This window comes from Megalopta genalis, chromosome 6 (assembly GCF_051020955.1).
Source record: "Megalopta genalis isolate 19385.01 chromosome 6, iyMegGena1_principal, whole genome shotgun sequence".
Classification (NCBI taxonomy): domain Eukaryota; kingdom Metazoa; phylum Arthropoda; class Insecta; order Hymenoptera; family Halictidae; genus Megalopta; species Megalopta genalis.
The window spans coordinates 22,952,065-22,970,613 of NC_135018.1; the positions used below are offsets into that span (position 1 = coordinate 22,952,065).

Sequence of the window (18,549 nt, forward strand, 5' to 3'; positions counted from 1 at the left end):
TCTATTCGGTTGTCCCTCCAGCTTTTCTTACCTCCACGCAAGCTCTTAGCTGTTCGTTTTCTTAGCTCCTTCCCGTTTTTTCTCTCTGTTTTGCTTCTTGCTCTTTGATGTCGCGCACTCCTTTGATATCTTCTCTAGCGAGCGACGCGAAACAGGATCGATCTTGCTCTGGGATCGATTTCGAATTTGACCCGCGTTCGGATTTACGAGGATCTTTCCGGCCGGTCGTAAGGCGCTTAGGCGTGCGGAGAAACGTGTTACGGTGGTCGGAATATTTATGTATTCGGCGTAGATGAACGCCTTTTGCTGATGATTTTCGTCATTATTTTCATGGTAAATCCACCAGCCTGGAATACTTCTTACTGTAAAGAGATCTTACTGTAAAGAAATTTGGTGGATCTTCAGATTTCTTCGTTTCTCTCGTTACTTTTAGAGGTACAGTAATTTCTCCCGGAAATGCCGAATTTCGGGTCGCTGTGAATTTCTCTGTGCTAGGCCTACGCCTATGTAATTTATTGCTACGTCGATGCTAAGGGTCGGTCAAGCGTGCGATGCGGCACGCAACGCGAATTCTTGGAAGGTAAAAAAGAAAAAACGGCAGAGCTGCAAGATAAGTGACCAATCTCCGTCGAATCGTGTCATGTGCCCTCCAAATTGCTTTCGAATAGTGGCATGTGGCCTCCGAATTGCCTTCGAGTCGTGACAAAAAAATAGAAATAATAAAGTTACGCCATCGTTTTTATCCTAGCATTACTCGTTCATAAATAAATAAATGGTTGTTCTCTAACTGACGCAGCAGGATCGAGATTAATATTAGGTCGATGCATACGAAGAGTCGGAGTTTTGTTGCGTGTAAATGTTTGGCTCCCTGGTTACGTAATCTTGTTGTTTGCGATACAACCCCTTTTACAGTCTCTTTACCAAAAGGAATTGTTAGAAAAAATTATTTTCAACGTGTAATAATAAGTTCACGACGGCCGTTACGTGTGAAAATATATTACTAGACTACGGATTTTATGCATTTTTGGCAAAAATATCCAATTAAATATAAAACTGTTAAGAGGACTCGAGCACGTCTTTCTTCCAACTTGTTAAAATGATTGTAAGATGAACAATATTTTTGCCAGATGTACCTTCCTTACAATTCTCTTAGACGATTTTTATGTTGCATAAACATTTAGATAATGCGCCACAATTTGTTCGAGGAATGCAACGAGAAAGTTTCAAACGAAGCACAAATACAAATTCTCCCACATCTGAAATGTGTACCCGACTTTGAACAAATATGACCCAGCAGGAAAGTTCGAAATCCGAATGCAGAAAGATTAATAAATATCTCGAGCGTCGATCAAGACGAACAGAAATATTGGAAATATTGCATTCGCGTCTCGCGAGGATCGTATTGAAAGATTTTTCCGCATCGGTGCTAATTATTTCTGAAAGGCAAATACAATTTCGAACGAGTTAATGAAATTGGAAGGTAAATCGGGCCACGGAGAAGATAATATACGCCCTTAAGGTGAATTTCCAGACGTCGGTGGTCGTAATAAAAACAATCTCGGTCCGACGGGGGTTGAGAAAATACACGGACATACCCCGGCATGCAATAATTGTCTATGTATCCACTGTCTTGTCTTTCGTTCCCGGTTCCCGCAATTACATAAGGTGCTCGTTTAAAACCGAGGAACTTGTCGAAGGATCTAGCCCGTTCATACTTGGTCGTATAAAAAACGAAGAGAGACAGGAAGAGACGAATTTAAACAAGCTGTTCCTCGTGAACGAGCAATCTACACGGTTTTACTTATGCTTCCTCAAGAATCCGCCGTGAACTTTCTGCTTATGCTGTAAGAAATACGGAGCTTCGAGCGGCAAGATCGTCGAATTTACTACCTAGTCTTGACAAAACTATCGTGTGCGAAAATTTCAAATGATTACAGTGTTCGTGTTATTCTTGGCAGAGCATACGATAAATATTCAATTTAGAAAACAGTTGCCATAGTGTTTCGGAAACTGCTGGATTAACGATAAAATTGTTGTAACGATAGAACTAGCGGCGTTCATTTTCTTTTGGAATTCATCGGCTATACAAAATGTATGTAAAATAACGACGAATGAATTCATGAACGTGCTTGAAAAATTCTTGAACAGAATTTTTGTGTTCAAAATTCTTGAACAGAATGTGGATGAAAAATATATTCCATAAATACATATACATTTATACATCATACGTAACCGTTCGTCGATAAGTTCAATAACAATATAATTAAAAGAGTACTTAATTTCATAAAAAATAAAGGAGATGTTTTTTCCTTCATTTGAAAAAATTTTGGAAAAGACACGCGTATTTATACGTTCGGGTATGACAGGCAGGTATATTAACGATAAAAGACGGAGCACGCGAGCATGAGAAATTAACAGATATAACCAAAAATGCATGAAATTTACGTACTTTGATAAGTTTTCAAACAATGCAAACCGGAACTCCATCGACGAGTCATTGCGCGCACAATTATTACAATTGTGCAAATTAGCACAATTTCATATTTGTTCATCTCCCGGTATAATGATGCATACTAAGTCTTTGGAATTTCATTTACAGTCGAGAAACGTAAAAATGTAGTCTTATCCAGCTAGCTTCTATTACTCGAAGCACTGTGCGTCGCGTCGTCGAAACATCCAGCGTAAAAATGTAAATTGAAATTTTCTGCTGTAAAAGTTCCTGCTTAAGGAAATTAAGAATCCGACTAGTGGGTTGCTGTATCCACTTACTCCGGGAAAGAGAAATATGGAAACTGCTTTTTCAGACAGTAACAACTTGGAAATCAGAAAATAGAAAAATTACTGATTACAATATCACCGCTTGGTTACTATCTCGACCCGACAATCGCCATTCCCCTTTCTCTTCCCTATCCCACCTTTCGTTTTCCTTATCCCGGGACCTAATCACTTAAATTGTGATTGATATCGTTTACAGAGCTTGGCTACAATTCTTAACCCCTTGCATAACGACTTTTTTGTCATGACCGCGTTGATTAACACTTTTTTCTTCCGCAATTTCTCGTTCCTTTCTTACCCATGCCCTTTCTGTTTATTCTAATCTTACTTCGCTGCACTCTATTCAATTATCTTGATAACTTATTCTCTTTTCTACTGCATCTTTTTATTGTAACACTTCTTTTTTTTTATATATATGCTACGTAGTGCGACGTATTGACATATTATTGTAACACACGAGGACTTTTCTCCCGTTGTGACAAAATAAAATATTATTATCATTATTATTACAATCTTCAAGGTACTCTACTAAACGCGTTAGTTTTTCGGTGGAACCTTAACGAAACAAGGGAAGAATGTAAATTGTCGGAAACTGGAAAGCCAAATAACAGTATTTATAGTCGGGGTCCCAATGAACCCGAGGTCCCCCCGTCGGTTACTTAGTTAATGAACTACAGTGAAGCTATGCTAGCTGAATCTAGCCGGTGAAAGTAGCCAGGGTGAATACCACGGAGTGAACGCATCCTCCCGGAAATTGAAGTGCGCGACGCAACAATCGACGTAACTCGTCCGCGAACCCAGTCGGGGAAACCGTTGTAAAAAGAATATTACTGCGAGTCTGCAGTTTATCAGTTGACGGCGGCGTAATTGGTTGGCAGCGTTCGTATCTCAGCGTGCGTCGACGTTGTCTGCACGCTAGGGTGGTCCTTAGCTATAGGGGTCAAAAATGGTTTCTGAGTTTCCTTTTTTTTCTTCTTTTATTACTCCCCTAAATTGTGCTACATGGTGAAGAAATAATGTGTACAAAATTTCGGAGTGATCGGACAACTGGTACCCGTGCCGCATTGAAGTCAAAGTTTCGGAATTTCTATCATTTACGTTAATTTCAATATATAAATATAAATTCGATACAAAATATTACATATATACGGCTATTATTAACACTTTAATGACCGCACGTCTACGCAGTCAAACGTCGCCGACGGACGGTAATATTTATGTAAATTCATGAACTAATTCAACATGCGCGAACATATACATAAAACAAAAAGAACAACAACAACAATAACAACACATTTAATAGTCGTCTGATAATTATTAAAGCATCACGTACATGTTGTCCGAGCGGCCATTAAAGTGTTAAGGCTGATTTGCTGGTATCTGAATGACGTCGCCGATAATCTTTAAATACTTGCAAAATGAATTTTTTAGCACCTCCATTTTTCGTTAATAATCTTTTATATTCGGTGATCAATTTCACTCCTCGTTGTGCAATACTGTTAACTACTTTAACCCTTTTAGCACCGAGCAAAAGAAGCGTACCTAGGCGAACAATACCGGGCCGAATCGGCGAATTTGTAGAGGTTTGCGAAAATGCTCGTAAAAACCAAAGTAGGCGTGATATTTACAAAATTCAAAAAGCAGCATATTGCGAAAGGAATGGAGAATAAATCAATACCAATGAAGTTTCGATATTTGTTAAAAATCATAAGAATAACATAAGTATAATGCAATAAAAATCGTACAAAGTAATTTCTCCTTTTCAAGACGTAATTGCACATAGAAAAAATCAACATGTTCAGAAATTGGTACGTAAAAAATAAATCGAAATATTCTATTGGTTTGGATATGTTCGGTGGCAAATGTTTAGGGCCGGGTATTTCCGAAAATAACGGGCGCGGGTTATATTGGCTATCGTTTTCAACATTTACTTTCCTGAAATTCGTGAAAGATTCACTCTGGCATATACAGACCCTCGGCACGAAACAACATAAGATATAACAAAAAGTTGATCTAATAAACATTTTTTCACTTGTGTTGCATCGAATATGAACCATTTTAACATTTTATGAAGTTATACTTAAACACAGATCTTTTGTGATGAGTATAATAAGGCTCTAACAGAGGCGCAACGATATATCGTCGTTGGTATTTTTGGCGAGTGCACCGAACGACGATATAAGGGTTAAAATATAAAAGGGTTAAAATTGTCTATTATTTCTAACATACTTTTATACGTTTCATCGCTTTTCCAAACGGAAGAATCTTTTTGTAAAAAAGATCAGTATTTATGTGAAATCTAGAAAAGAAATTGTGACTTTGTGATGCGATCAACTTTTCTATGCCAATATTAATCATACGCCTCTTTATATCTGAAAACAATTCTGTATCAAAAAAAGCTAGTGACGCACATTCTGGAATTAAATACCATAAATGTCCACTTTTATGTACCGTTACTTCATTTATGCTTCTGTGCTACTTCTTTATGCTTGTAAAACTGTTGCAAATATTGCAGATCTTAGTTTGGAGCATACAGATGTAGTTTGTTGAAACATTGACGCCAATGCGGCATGGGCTCCCGTTGTCCGATCACTCTGAAATTTTGCAAATATAATTTTTTTTTTCACCGCGTGACAAAGTGGTAAGAGTAAAACGAATTGCAAGTTGAAAATTAAGGACCACCCTACTGCACAAGAGACGATGCAAAACGCCGGGCCGGTGGTGGTGTGGGGATCGTGTTAACCTCGTTTTCCGCTATCTCCACGGCCATACTTTCAAGTTGGCCGGTATCAGCGCCGCGCCAGAAGAAACACCGAACACATCTTCCGTTTAATAACATTTCATTTACCGCGTGAATCTTCTAATCGGCCGTTACACGCGTATTCGCATAAATCCGCGGCGTCGTTGCGACGTTCCCGCCCCGTCGTCTATACAAAGCTAGGCCGGGGTTACGAGGAGCGACCCTTCGCAGACTACATTATGGGAATTTTCCGGCCGGGAACCTTGCCGGCTGCGGATATTTCACGATCGATCGATTATCGAGGGACACCCGAGGAGAGAGAACCTATGCCCGCACAAAGGGCGGCAAGAAAAAAATCTCCGGGCCCTGCGTTAGGCCAGGTCAGTGAAACACTTTCAAAGAAGCTAATGGGAAGGCAGACTAGCGTGACTTCTACTTAACGGGACGTGGCTAAATATGAATAACGCGATCGATCGATGTCTTCTGTTCTGTTCTTTTTTTTTCTCCAGAGAAAGAATATTCGGTGACAGCTTTTCGTTCGGCGTCCAAACTCGCGGAAAATATTCGATCAACGATTGAAGAAGTTGTCTTTGAGATAGGTGAGATGCGCGATATGATAGGGATGTTGTGAATATCCTGAAGATGAGAGAACCAATCAGGGTGATGGTTTTTTGTTTTGTAGAGACATTCGTGCGAAACTATTTGCATCTATGTACAGTAAATTCTCCCCAATTGACGCTCAGATTATATACAAAAATAGACAATTTGGGAAGAGGAGATACGATTATTCGAGTTCCGCGGCTCGTTTTTATAATCGTTGACAATGGGTAACTATGAAAACGAGTCGCGAGGCTCGAATAATCGTATCTCTACTTCCCAAACTATCCATTTTTTATTATCGTATCGAAGACAGCAGTGATAGGGTAGTTTATTTGTAAAATAAACAAAATAAAAGAATAACAGGATTTAACGTGTCTTAATCGATAAATATAAAGTTAATTATGCCCGAAAATAAGCCAAAGGCACAGCAACTGGTCAGCCAACAGTAAAAGATTTCCAGATTATTGCTATCGGTGAATAATTTCTTTTCGACTACATCCGATCAAGCATTTCTTGAAGAACAATAAAATACACCATTCGCTACCTTTCCTTTAATATTATTCTGATTATCGTTTAGGTTTTCGATTTACTTGCTTTTATGATGGGGCACGAGGAACTTCGCTGGAATTCAGAACACACATTTTATATTATTTAATATAAGAAAACTCTCTTATTGTGGCTATCCTGATTACGTTTGGTTCTAATATGCCGCTTAAGAGATCGTATTAATGCAAATAAAATACAAACTCAACCAAATAATACAGCAAGGGAATCGAACAAATTCAATTGTAAACTGTGTTAATATAACTCTGCTATATTAAGTTTCTCGTTAATTACGCTGTCCCGTTCATAAGCATAAAAATACCTAACACAACCTTAATCTTATCATTTTTACGAAAACTTGAAAAGCAATCGTTCCGACTTACCCGGTAGATCTCGCGTTAAAATGAAACGTTGCGATTTACGCGGCATGTCACGTTTTGGGTCTTAGTATTCTGACGGTAAACGAAGCTCGCTGAACACTGAAACCGTGAAGCTCGCAGAGTCACAATAATTGTACTATTATCTAAAATACCAATGGAAAGGATGGTTTCGATGGTTTCAACACGTCTGTACGGCAGATGATTATGCAAACGATCATTTTTAAAGAGGAGAGAGGTCTCTTGAGATACTTCAGTTTCACTAGACCGTTCCAGATCCGACATGCTCCTCGTCGCTGTTAAACATTCCGAGCAATTCGTTTTCAGTTGCTTCTTGCGTGAGATTTTAAGATCGCCAGTTCACTACCAAATGCAACTTCATGACAAAACTAGACAGAGCTACATACTAACACGTGCATTTTATACGAAACCTTTTTTTTTCGATTTCTTACGAAATCGTTTTCGTCCCAGATCATCTTATCGATGATCGCAATGATTTTGAAAACTAAATATTAGTAACACGGACATATTAACCCCTTAATGCGCAGAAACGTATTAACACGGGCGTGCAAAACCGGCCAAAATGTGCAGACCCGTATATATACGATCGGCGTCACAACTTATGTCGCTAAAATGTTCAGATTCGAATATATCCGGGCAGTAAAAATAACTTAATAAAAACCAAGGAAAACATTCAATTTATTGATATTCATCGTGTAATTCTGTATTGTAGGCTGTAAAGTTTGTTTATTTGGTATTATAAAATATGGCCTTTTAGGGTGACACTTATAAGCATCTCTGACCTGGTAATTGTTTCTATCTATCTATATCCATTATTGCGTATCTAATTAGCGTTGGCACTTTTGTGAGTTTTGTTATGACTAATTTATTTATTACTCTCCAGTTATCTCCGATCTCTTTCTATTTTTTGCTTATTCAGGAATAAAATATGCACTTTTAGGATGGCACTTATGAACATTTAGTGTATTATTCGTGAGCAAGTCGTGAAGTAAAGTAGACGTTATCAAAGTGAATTTCTTCAAAGACAATTGTTTTTTATTTTTTACAAATATTATTAGTGTCAACATATAAAAACGTTTTTGTTTTATGGTGTATTTTTATAGAGAGTAAATTGGATTTTTAGTGTATAAAAGGTATGTTTTCTAATGTTGAAATAAGGAATGTTGGGCTATGTGCTGCACCTTGTTTTGAAATTTACCATACAAAAGAAAATTTTGAATAGTTTTAGTTTATTATATATTTTTCAGCTAATAAATATTATTATTATATTATTACAAATTTAGGTAAAATTAAATATTTTTCAGTTTTTTTTTTCGTCTCCTCCTTCCCCTTCAAAATAGTAACTGGTAATTGAAAAACAGTACGATGGGTACAAAATTCGATCTGCAATGCGATTCAATATTCACTATAATTATTTATCCACTATTTTTATTGAATTTTTAGTAATTTTTGCATTTTTTTTTACATATTTATTGAAATTAAGGTCCAAATATGTATATTTTCTTAGATAAAAAAAATTGATTTTTTTTGGTCGGTTTTTTTTTTTTAAATTGTGCATTAAGGGGTTAAAGAACATAGCACAATATTCAAATTTGCATAATGCCGTATCCGTACAGCATAATATTCAATAATACGATTGTCATCAATTTCGAATTCCATAACACCTGCTAAAGTGAATTAATTTTTATACAATTTTAGGATATGCTATTACGATATTCTACACCTCTTCCAGGTAGTAGAATAAATGTGTTAACTCGCGATTCGTTGTAACTAAGTAACAATAATAAACCGTAACGACTAACAATAAATGGATAACATCGAATGAGAAAACGTAACTGAGGTTAAACTCGAACACCGATCCGCAAAAGCAACACGTAATAACGACGCTATTGCGCCTCACCCTCGGGTACGACGCTTTCCGATTAGGGATGGGCGATTCCGAATCGATTTTCTAAAGAATCAATTTGTGTTTAAAGCGATTTTCCACGTGTGTATCGATTTCGTATAATTTTGCTTCATTAACATTTTTATAGTCTCTAATTTATTCCCTAAAAATGTAATAACGAGAAGAACTTTTTCGCAAAAATTTCATAGCATTTGTCACTTACCATTTATCGTCGACTACCTATGCTACATATTAGTTCAAATAAATACCGTTCCGTACAGCATTTTCCATAAAAATCCGTCCCTCAATTTTCGATTCAGAACGATTCTCAAATCAGGAATATGAGAACGCCATAACAGAAAAAACTTCAAGTATCCGATTTATCCATTATGCGACGCAAGAAAAACGATCAAAACTACGTTGACCTTTCATCAATTTGTTTAAATCAACGGAAATCCGCGCGGATCGATACGCCGTTGAAAGGCGTACTTGTTTCACGACCGAAATGTTTTGTCTCGAGTTAACAATAAATTCCTTCCGACAATGAATTCGTTAGCACGTCGATTCCCCCACGACAAAATGAATATTAACAATATTACGAATAATCGACTCGCTCGAGAGCCTCTAGCGAAAAAGTTCAGCGTTAAACGTTTCCCGATCCTCGCTGCCTGCCATTTGCCGTCCCTCTCCATCTTATCGGCGGCCAATAATCTAATATTGTAATATCGGATTATGGTCTGTCGCGCGACAAGGACGCTTAATCCTTCGTAACTATTTTTCTCGTTGGCGGATCCGATTAACGGTGTCCCAAGACGGATCTCCGAGGGTTTCGACGTTTCGCTTGGCCGCGCGCCGAGCTCCGCGTTCTGCCGATTATCGATCACAAATTCTGGGACAATGGAGGCGTTTACACCGGCGCGGCGGCAGCTCGCCACAAATCGCCGAACCGTGCCGCGATCGCGTAACATCCACGCCGGATCAGAGATGTTTCGTAATTTCTAATCCTGGATCAGCTGAAACGTTAGATTCGAGAGCTTTGACTGATTTGCTTTTATGTGCTCCGGTTCACAATCGTCCGAAGCGGATCTTCTTGTACTATTGATAAACAAATGGCTGCGCGTGTGCACCAAGGTGGCTTGTGTTCACTCGCGAGGAAAATTGTCGTTGAAATTTTCATGGCGTCAGTTCATGGGATCGTTCCAATTAACACGCGACTGCCACGTCGTCGTGTCGCGTCGGCTGTATGCGGACGACAGAATTCTTCAGCCGTTTCGAAAGTTCATTTGGGTCGTGTCTAAATTGCGAATTCTCTATGCGTTTAAGACAAAAATGAGTAGATGCATTATAAAGCACGAGAATTTGTACAAATTATCAGAGGAAAAATAATATGTTTATTCCAAAACATTTTTTTATCAATTGAATTTCAACAAGAATTCTGGGAGTCCAAAATGGTTAAAAGGGTGGTCGCTCAGAAAAGAATATTATTGTTACGCCTTCTGGAACATTGATGCACCTATCAAAAATAATTACACGACTACTCACTTGTGTGTTTGCAGTTAAATAAATCGGTTCGAGCAACGAATCGTTTTCGCATTCTCCTCTAAATTTGAATAATTCTAACATAGGTCTTTGTAATAGACATCCGCTGAATTAATTAAATGCATATAAAATTGGTTTTCCTGGCTTCTTAATTACTGAATATAATGTAATTAATGAATAAGTGTCGCATAAACGTATAACACTTGGAAATCTAAACAGAATGTACATGAGAGGAACGCGTTAAAACAGAAACTCTCTAAACACGATAAAATAAACATTTCAATACCTAATCGTCTGGCTTATGTGTTACTGTCTGGAATCTTGAATTTGCATAAACTTCGGTAATCGAATAATACGGTTGGTGCTATTACACAATCCTATCGATCTAAACCCAATTCCAAGTGTTGTTTGCCTAAGTCCTCAAATCGCTTAAGCTCGGTTATAGTTGTCGAATAGGTATAATAAGAGGTTATATTTCTAGAATTCAACGTGGAAATCCTCTGATAGATTATCTAAACGCTTCGAGACAGCATTATTGCTGAAGTGGATGTAACTGGCCTGCATTATCGAATAACAAGGGGAAAATTTCCAACACAGAAATTCACAAAGTTATGAAACTTTGGATACGTAAAATCATGAAATTTTCTGGCTGCTCGAATTCACAGTAAGGGGATCAAATTAACACCTGAACGTTTACCAGTTTCAATTCACAAAAAGAATGTTAATGGTAAACTGCACTTTATGAAAATAAGCAGATTTTTTTTGTGCTTTTAAATATGAGCCTGGCAAAATTTGAACGCCGCGAATATAAACTATAACGTCTACTCTTGTAGTTTCGAATACAAGAATTCGGTAGATCATATTATTTATCCCTTTGTAAATTAACACGTTGGCTGCCGCGCGAATTTTACGTGACTTGCCCAAGGCGCCAACATGAATTTTTCATTATGCGATGCATATTATGTTGAAATATTATTTACAGCAGATAAGTTTAGTTGTATAAACTTGTTTTATGCATTTTTCGTGGCGCATTGTAATAAATTACAATTATTATAATATTATATTATTAAAAAATTTATGCGTATCGATGTTTACCCTAATTATGTATTTTAACTATTCGTCGCGTCGCCGGTCACCGGTGGCCCCCACGGCGCTGTAGCCAAGTCGAGTGCCGGTCACCGGTGACCCCACGGCAACCAACGTGTTAACCATCCCGTAGATATTATTCGTGTTTTTGCGAAACAAACCCATCCTTCTACAAATGAAATTCACTTGTTTGTAATCGTTTGTAACAAAATTCAAATTAAATTTGAAAGTTGAATAAAAGGGGGCCAGTTTAAACGTCCATGTTCCCTTAACCCTTTCGCTACTACGGACCACTATAGTGGCTTTCCATATGGTGCCACTGAGGTACTACGGACCACTATAGTGGCTTTCCATTTGGTGCCACTGAGGTACTACGGATCACTATAGTGGCTTTCCATATGGTGCCACTGAGGTACTACGGACCACTATAGTGGCTTTCCATTTGGTGCCACTGTGGTACTACGGACCATTATAATGGTTTTCCATAAGATGCATTATATTGCATAATGTTATTTCCTCTCATACTGTAAATTAAAGAGCGCATGCTAAGACGTTATAAAATACCCTGGAATACCCTTTATTTATAAATACCCTTTGGAGAAAAATTTTTTCGTTCGAAAAATTCATTCAATTCAAACAGCTTAGGTTCTCCGCCGACCGCCGCGGAGTACCGACTTCCGCTGACGATCGCCGTCGCGTAGCGTGCAGTGATGTCGCAGCGCTCTGTTCAGCAAAAGTACCGCGACGGAGAACCCGCCCGTAGCGAAAGGGTGAAAAGAATTGAGTTGCGGACCCACGTTGATTCGATAATTTGTACTCCTCACACGCTCAGTATTATAATTCATTAAAGTCTCGAACTACTTTCTTTTTTAACGCCCTGTATAGCCCATTTGTATCTGTTCGTCCCCGTCGATTTTCCTTCTCCTAGAACCTAGGAGAGGCAAACCGAACTCGTTGGTCTCGTTTTCGTACGTTTCACAATGCACGGATGACCCGATGCAGGATGCGGACGCCGCCGAATCCGACGAAGACGAATGAAAAGCGGGATAGAAAGCGGCGAAGGAAGGGAGCGAGGGTCGAGCCTGGTGACTAGGGAGTGAACGTGGGGCCAAACCTCGTCCCATTCGTCTGACTGACTTTATGACGACGGCTGCCACGGGGAACCGTAAAACAGAGAAAACTCGAGGGTGCAGACACATTTCTTCCCGACGCATGCCCAAATCTGCGCGTTCTTCGTTGGCCGAACTACCGGGTCCGCTTCCCATCGATGCAACGAAATCGAACACGAAGATCACGATCGGAACGCGCTCCCGATTTGACACATTTACGGAACACTAACGACAGTTACTTTATATTGCTTCATAAAAGTAAGAAGCATATATTAGGGTGTCCCATAAGTTCTTTCCTTTTTTCTGATGCGAAATGATTACACGATATTTGCTGTTTAAAGTTGATTTATCGAGTTATATATGAACTGTTCTGCTCTATTACCTTTTTCCATCTTTCAGGAAACCTCATTATGCCGTCTTTACAAGATTGTTGAGGCTTATTTGCAAAATATTGATGAAGGTGCGTTTTTATTTCGCTTACGAACTTGAACCGTTTTTCACGGAAAGAATTTTTTAACGAGAAGAACAGAGAATTTTTTACGAGAAGAAGTAGTAATCGGATGGAGCAATGTCTGGGGAGTACGAAGAATGAGGTAGAACGTCTCAATCAAACTGCAATAATTTTTGTCTTACGACCAACGCAACATGTTGTTTTGCGTTGTTGTGATGAAAATTTGACGGTGTGGAACTTCGAATCGATTCACATATCCCATTTGGATCAAATGCTTATGTACCGTTGTTCTGGGTATATTAGTGGCATCTGCTATCTCGCGCACACTGTATCGCGAATTTTCAGCGAGCATATCTTTGATAAGGTCCGCATCCGTCGTTGTTGGACGGCCGCTGCGGTCTTCGTCTTTCAAATCATAATTGTCAGCTCTAAATCTCTTAAACCAATCGCGGACTGTCCTAATAGTCGTAGAACTATCAGCGTAAACGGTACAAATCTCGTTTGCAGTGTCCTCTGCCCTATCACTTTTTTGTTAAACCAATGAAGCATAGCATGCCGCAAATGCTTCTTTTGGCTGTCCATATTGAACGGCGTAGAAAAAATTTGATAAGGAACTTTGTCACCCACGAAACGTACTCTAAAAGAGCTCTGGGATGACTGAAACCGATACCCTAAACAGCCAAGAGGTAAGACTGCGTGTTTATATAAACACAGCCAGTTAGATTCATTAATAGCGTGGCGCGGAGAGAACTTATGGGACACCCTAACATTTTGTTCAGATTTTTAGCGATTTCTTTCAATAATAATCTGACACTAAGTATAGTTAACTATATTATTTAATAATATTTTCCAAAGATTTGGCAATTTGGCATTAAACAGTTAATGTTAATTAACATTAAACGGTAAATAAAGAGTCGGTTCAGACTAAATCGCATTAATAATTTATTCGATCGTTCGAATAATTTTCTGGCATTCAGTAATTTAAAATAGCTTTCACAAAAGCTCTGCTCGTTAGCAAAACGTATAATTATAATGACGAAATAGGATTCGTTTAATTCACATTAACTATTTAATCTAATTTTTACAGGAGTTCGCCGTTTGGAGGTTAAAACACGGCGAACCCTTAGAGGAAAATAACTTGCGCAGTTTAAACGCCCGCTATATCACGTTATTTTACATTACAAGGCGAGCCCCACTTTCATTATACGGAATTTGCTATTCAAATGGTCGCGGTCCGTTCAAGGTAGCGGTTTCTTAATAAGTGCGACGTCCTTTGTGCTCGCCGCGGCAATTTTCAAAAGGATCTAAGTTTCCTCGTACGCTGCCGACGCGACGATCCCGGTCATTTTTTTACTTCGGGATAGTCGGTGGCCTGGCGGCGAACCAAAACTCTTTGGCACACGTTATGGTGGTTACATTTTCCATTTCTTTACTTCTGGTTCGATTTTCCGGGTGATTTTATAAAATCCCATCTTCTTTGCTCCGCCAGCAACTTTGGCTCCCGGCAGATCCAAGGAGATCAGCAGAAAAGCTGTTCGAATTAAGATGACGTTTGTTATTTTAGAGATTGATCCGTGGGGTAGGTGACCTGACAAGAATATAGAAAAGAATGTGAATACGAAGCTCTCTGTGTATGGAAGTATTGTTGGCCAACGATGAAGCGGAACTTCGCGAATCAACTTATGGTCTTGAAATCAGGGACGGAACCACTTACTGTGAGTAGCGTTAATATTCGGACATCTCGTAAAACGCAACAACTTTTTCATAACTGAACCGCGCGACTTGAATTTCGTTGAGATGTTAGAATGAGTGTAGAATTTTTGCAAAAATTGCAATTCGTTGGAATGGCAGAGTAATCATTTTTATATCCCAATAACTTGGTTGCAACATGAAAATCTTGACATAGGTAGAAGCTGTTAGCTTCTTTTTGTTAGAGACTTATATTACAGATTACAAAACATCTAAATATGTAGTCCTCTCCCGTTCGGCGTCGCGAAATATCATACGTGTAAAAATTATAGTTAATTGACGAAACCAAAAAAAAAATTTCAAAAATACGTATGTCCCATTTCGCGGTCCACAGATTAACCCATACGAGTTCAAATAAAAATGGGAAACAACATCGTGAGAAACATCGAAAACAGAACTTCGCTTTTAATATACCGTTTAAACAAACTTTTAGGGGAATTTTTCAATTTCGCTACACTTGCCCATGAAAAACACGCACTTCAAAACAAAACAAAAAATCATTGCTCTACACCTTCCAGTTCTCGGGATGTCTAAACAAATATGGTTTCCACCCATGATTCTGAGGACAGTTTCCACCGTCTAGACATCGATCATTACAGTTAAAAAAAAAGAGTACGCGTGAAATATTTTCAACAATGTCAAATTAAAATTTCGTAAAAATCGGCGTCACGCTTGGAAATGTTTCTTCCTTGTTAGTTCAGTTTCGCTGCAATTAATCTCCTACTAAGGGAGAAAAGCTGATCCTCCGGATACAGTGTCCAGTAAAGTCCGCTGAGAAAACAGGAAATCGCATGAAGAGCATTAGTCTACAGATAATCTCGTTCGCTAGCACCGGCAGAACATCCTTATAACAGAAGCGAATCGACAATCGCGGGCACGGTCTTTGGCCGAAAAGAACGTAATAATAACAGAAAGCTGACGCGCGGGTCTTGCGTCTTGGTTAAGGGATGAAAAGAGGAGACGACACGATGGATACGTTTTGCGGTGTCGACGCGGAACATGGCAAAGTTATAATTACCTGGACGACGCCGTGCGAGTCGAGAGGGATCGTGGCAGCGCGAGAAAGAGGGGCTGGCAACTGGAGAGGGAGAGAGAATTAGAGAACGGGAGAAGGAGAGATAGAGATAGAGATAGAGATAGAGAGAGAGAGAGAGAGAGAGAGAGAGAGAGATAGGCGGAGAGCGTGACAGAGGTGGAGGATGCGATTGAAAAGGGTGGGCCAGGCGAGAGGAAGATTGGGGAGGCATCGAGGACGTTTATTCCATGCGGGTACACGGAATCTCTTCCTGTGACAAAACAGGTCGGACAAGCTGGCGGAAGGTGCGAATTTCGTATGGATGTCACTACGATACGGACGAGTTTGCGACCACGGTGGAAAGTGCACGTTCCACTCCCTATAGAGTCTCATTCTCTCTCTCTCTCTCTCTCTCTCTCTCTCACACACACACACACACACGCATACACACACCAGCTCTATCCTTCTCCTCTTTCTTCGTCTCGCTTCCTCTCGCTCTCTCTCACCCTAGGTTGCGTCGCTCGGTACGGATGGCTCGCCTGTTAACTCCGTCTCTGTTCAGGGTAACAACAAGCGTATATACCTGGGCTGGGTGAGATCCATGCGATCCGCCACGTGAAACTATGCTGCTCGTCGAATGAGATTCGAATAGCTATGGGGCAGAAACGACGAGCTACGGGGAGAATGGTAACGCGGTGGCAGAGATGACGAGGGGAGGCTGTGCGGGCACAAGGGCACCATATTGATGCAAAGTTGTTTAGACTGACACGACGACCCGAGTGGGTGAGGAAGTGGGTGGGGGGGGGGGGCGAAAAGCTCGTATCGGTTAGTTATAATTCCGTAAGAAGCTTTCCCATTCGAAACCGTCCTTGCCAATGCGATCTCCTGTAACTAATTTATCTCCCGGCATCTTGCGGACAGAGAATGGTACCAAATCACGCTTCACCGCTCAAAAATCGGTCTTCCAACACTCTACAGAATTTCCTTGAGGCGAATTTAGGCTTCGCACTTTGTATGCGTATCTCGGATTATTCATTCGCAGTGAACAGTGTAAATATTGTGTGTTTTCATTTGCATTCCTTCCAAAGTGAACAGTGAACGAAATAGAGCCAAGCTCTACTTGCGATGAATTGAATGCGTAGTGAAGGGACAGTGCGATGTCTAAAACGTGTTCGATGAACAAGTCTGATCATCGCCGGAAATGAATTCAACCAGTACCCAGATTTCATTGAGAACGAAAACGTGTTCATCCACAGTGAAATGGTGTAAACGCTCCAGTTTTCATCTTTCACGTTCCCCACGAGTTCAATAACAGATGCACATCGGAAATGCAATGTTTAAATTCGCCTTTAGTTCACAGATCAGGTTCGCCAGAATGTCCGTAAGGTTTTCGGTGAATCTTGAAATGAATCGTTCCAAACAGCAAATGATTTCAGTTTGTTCGGTCTAAAAAACAGACAGCAGTTTAACAGGTAACGCTTTTATCTGAAATGTATTAGGGTGTCCCATAAGTTCTTTCCGCGCCACGCTACGAATGAATCTAACTAGCTTTGTTTATATAAACACGCAGGCTTACCTCTTGGCTGTTTAGGGTATCGGTTTCAGTCAGTCAATGTGAATTAAACGAATCCTATTTCGTCATTAATTATACGTTTTGCTAACGAGCAGAGCTTTTGTGAAAGCTATTTTAAATTACTGAATGCCAGAAAATTATTCGAACGATCGAATAAATTATTAATGCGATTTAGTCTGAACCGACTCTTTATTTGCCGTTTAATGTTAATTAACATTAACTGTTTAATGCCAAATTGCCAAATCTTTGGAAAATATTATTAAATAATATAGTTAACTATACTTAGTGTTAGATTATTATTGAAAGAAATCGCTAAAAATCTGAACAAAATGTTAGGGTGTCCCATAAGTTCTCTCCGCGCCACGCTATTAATGAATCTAACTAGCTTTGTTTATATAAACACGCAGGCTTACCTCTTGGCTGTTTAGGGTATCGGTTTCAGTTGTCCCAGAGCTCTTTTAGAGTACGTTTCGTGGGTGACAAAGTTCCTTATCAAATTTTTTCTACGCCGTTCAATATGGACAGCCAAAAGAAGCATTTGCGGCATGCTATGCTTCATTGGTTTAACAAAAAAGTGATAGAGCAAAGGACACTGCAAACGAGATTTGTACCGTTTACGCTGATGGTTCTACGACTATTAGGACAGTCCGCGATTGGTTTAAGAGATTTAGATCTGACAATTATGATTTGAAAGATGAAGACCGCAGCGGCCGTCCAACAACGACGGATGCGGACCTTATCAAAGATATGCTCGCTGAAAATTCGCGATACAGTGTGCGCGAGATAGCAGATGCCACTAATATACCCAGAACAACGGTACATAAGCATTTGATCCAAATGGGATATGTGAATCGATTCGAAGTTCCACACCGTCAAATTTTCATCACGACAACGCAAAACCGCATGTTGCGTTGGTCGTAAGACAAAAATTATTGCAGTTTGATTGAGACGTTCTACCTCATTCTTCGTACTCCCCAGACATTGCTCCATCCGATTACTACTTCTTCTCGTAAAAAATCCTCTGTTCTTCTCGTTAAAAAATTCTCTCCGTGAAAAACGGTTCAAGTTCGTAAGCGAAATAAAAAC

At 39.5% G+C, this 18,549-nt stretch overlaps 2 protein-coding genes and 1 long non-coding RNA gene across 5 annotated transcripts in view; 1 reads left to right on the plus strand and 2 right to left on the minus strand.

The window, feature by feature from the left end:
- Nucleotides 1-18,549, minus strand: part of qin (tudor domain-containing protein qin) — a 467,903-nt gene that overhangs the window by 158,939 nt on the left and 290,415 nt on the right. The gene's annotated exons all lie outside the window — the stretch shown is intronic.
- The window catches only part of LOC143259711 (uncharacterized), a 175,815-nt gene that overhangs the window by 143,844 nt on the left and 13,422 nt on the right, over nucleotides 1-18,549 (plus strand). The gene's annotated exons all lie outside the window — the stretch shown is intronic.
- LOC143259712 (uncharacterized) overlaps nucleotides 1-18,549 on the minus strand; it is a 126,383-nt gene that overhangs the window by 28,394 nt on the left and 79,440 nt on the right. The gene's annotated exons all lie outside the window — the stretch shown is intronic.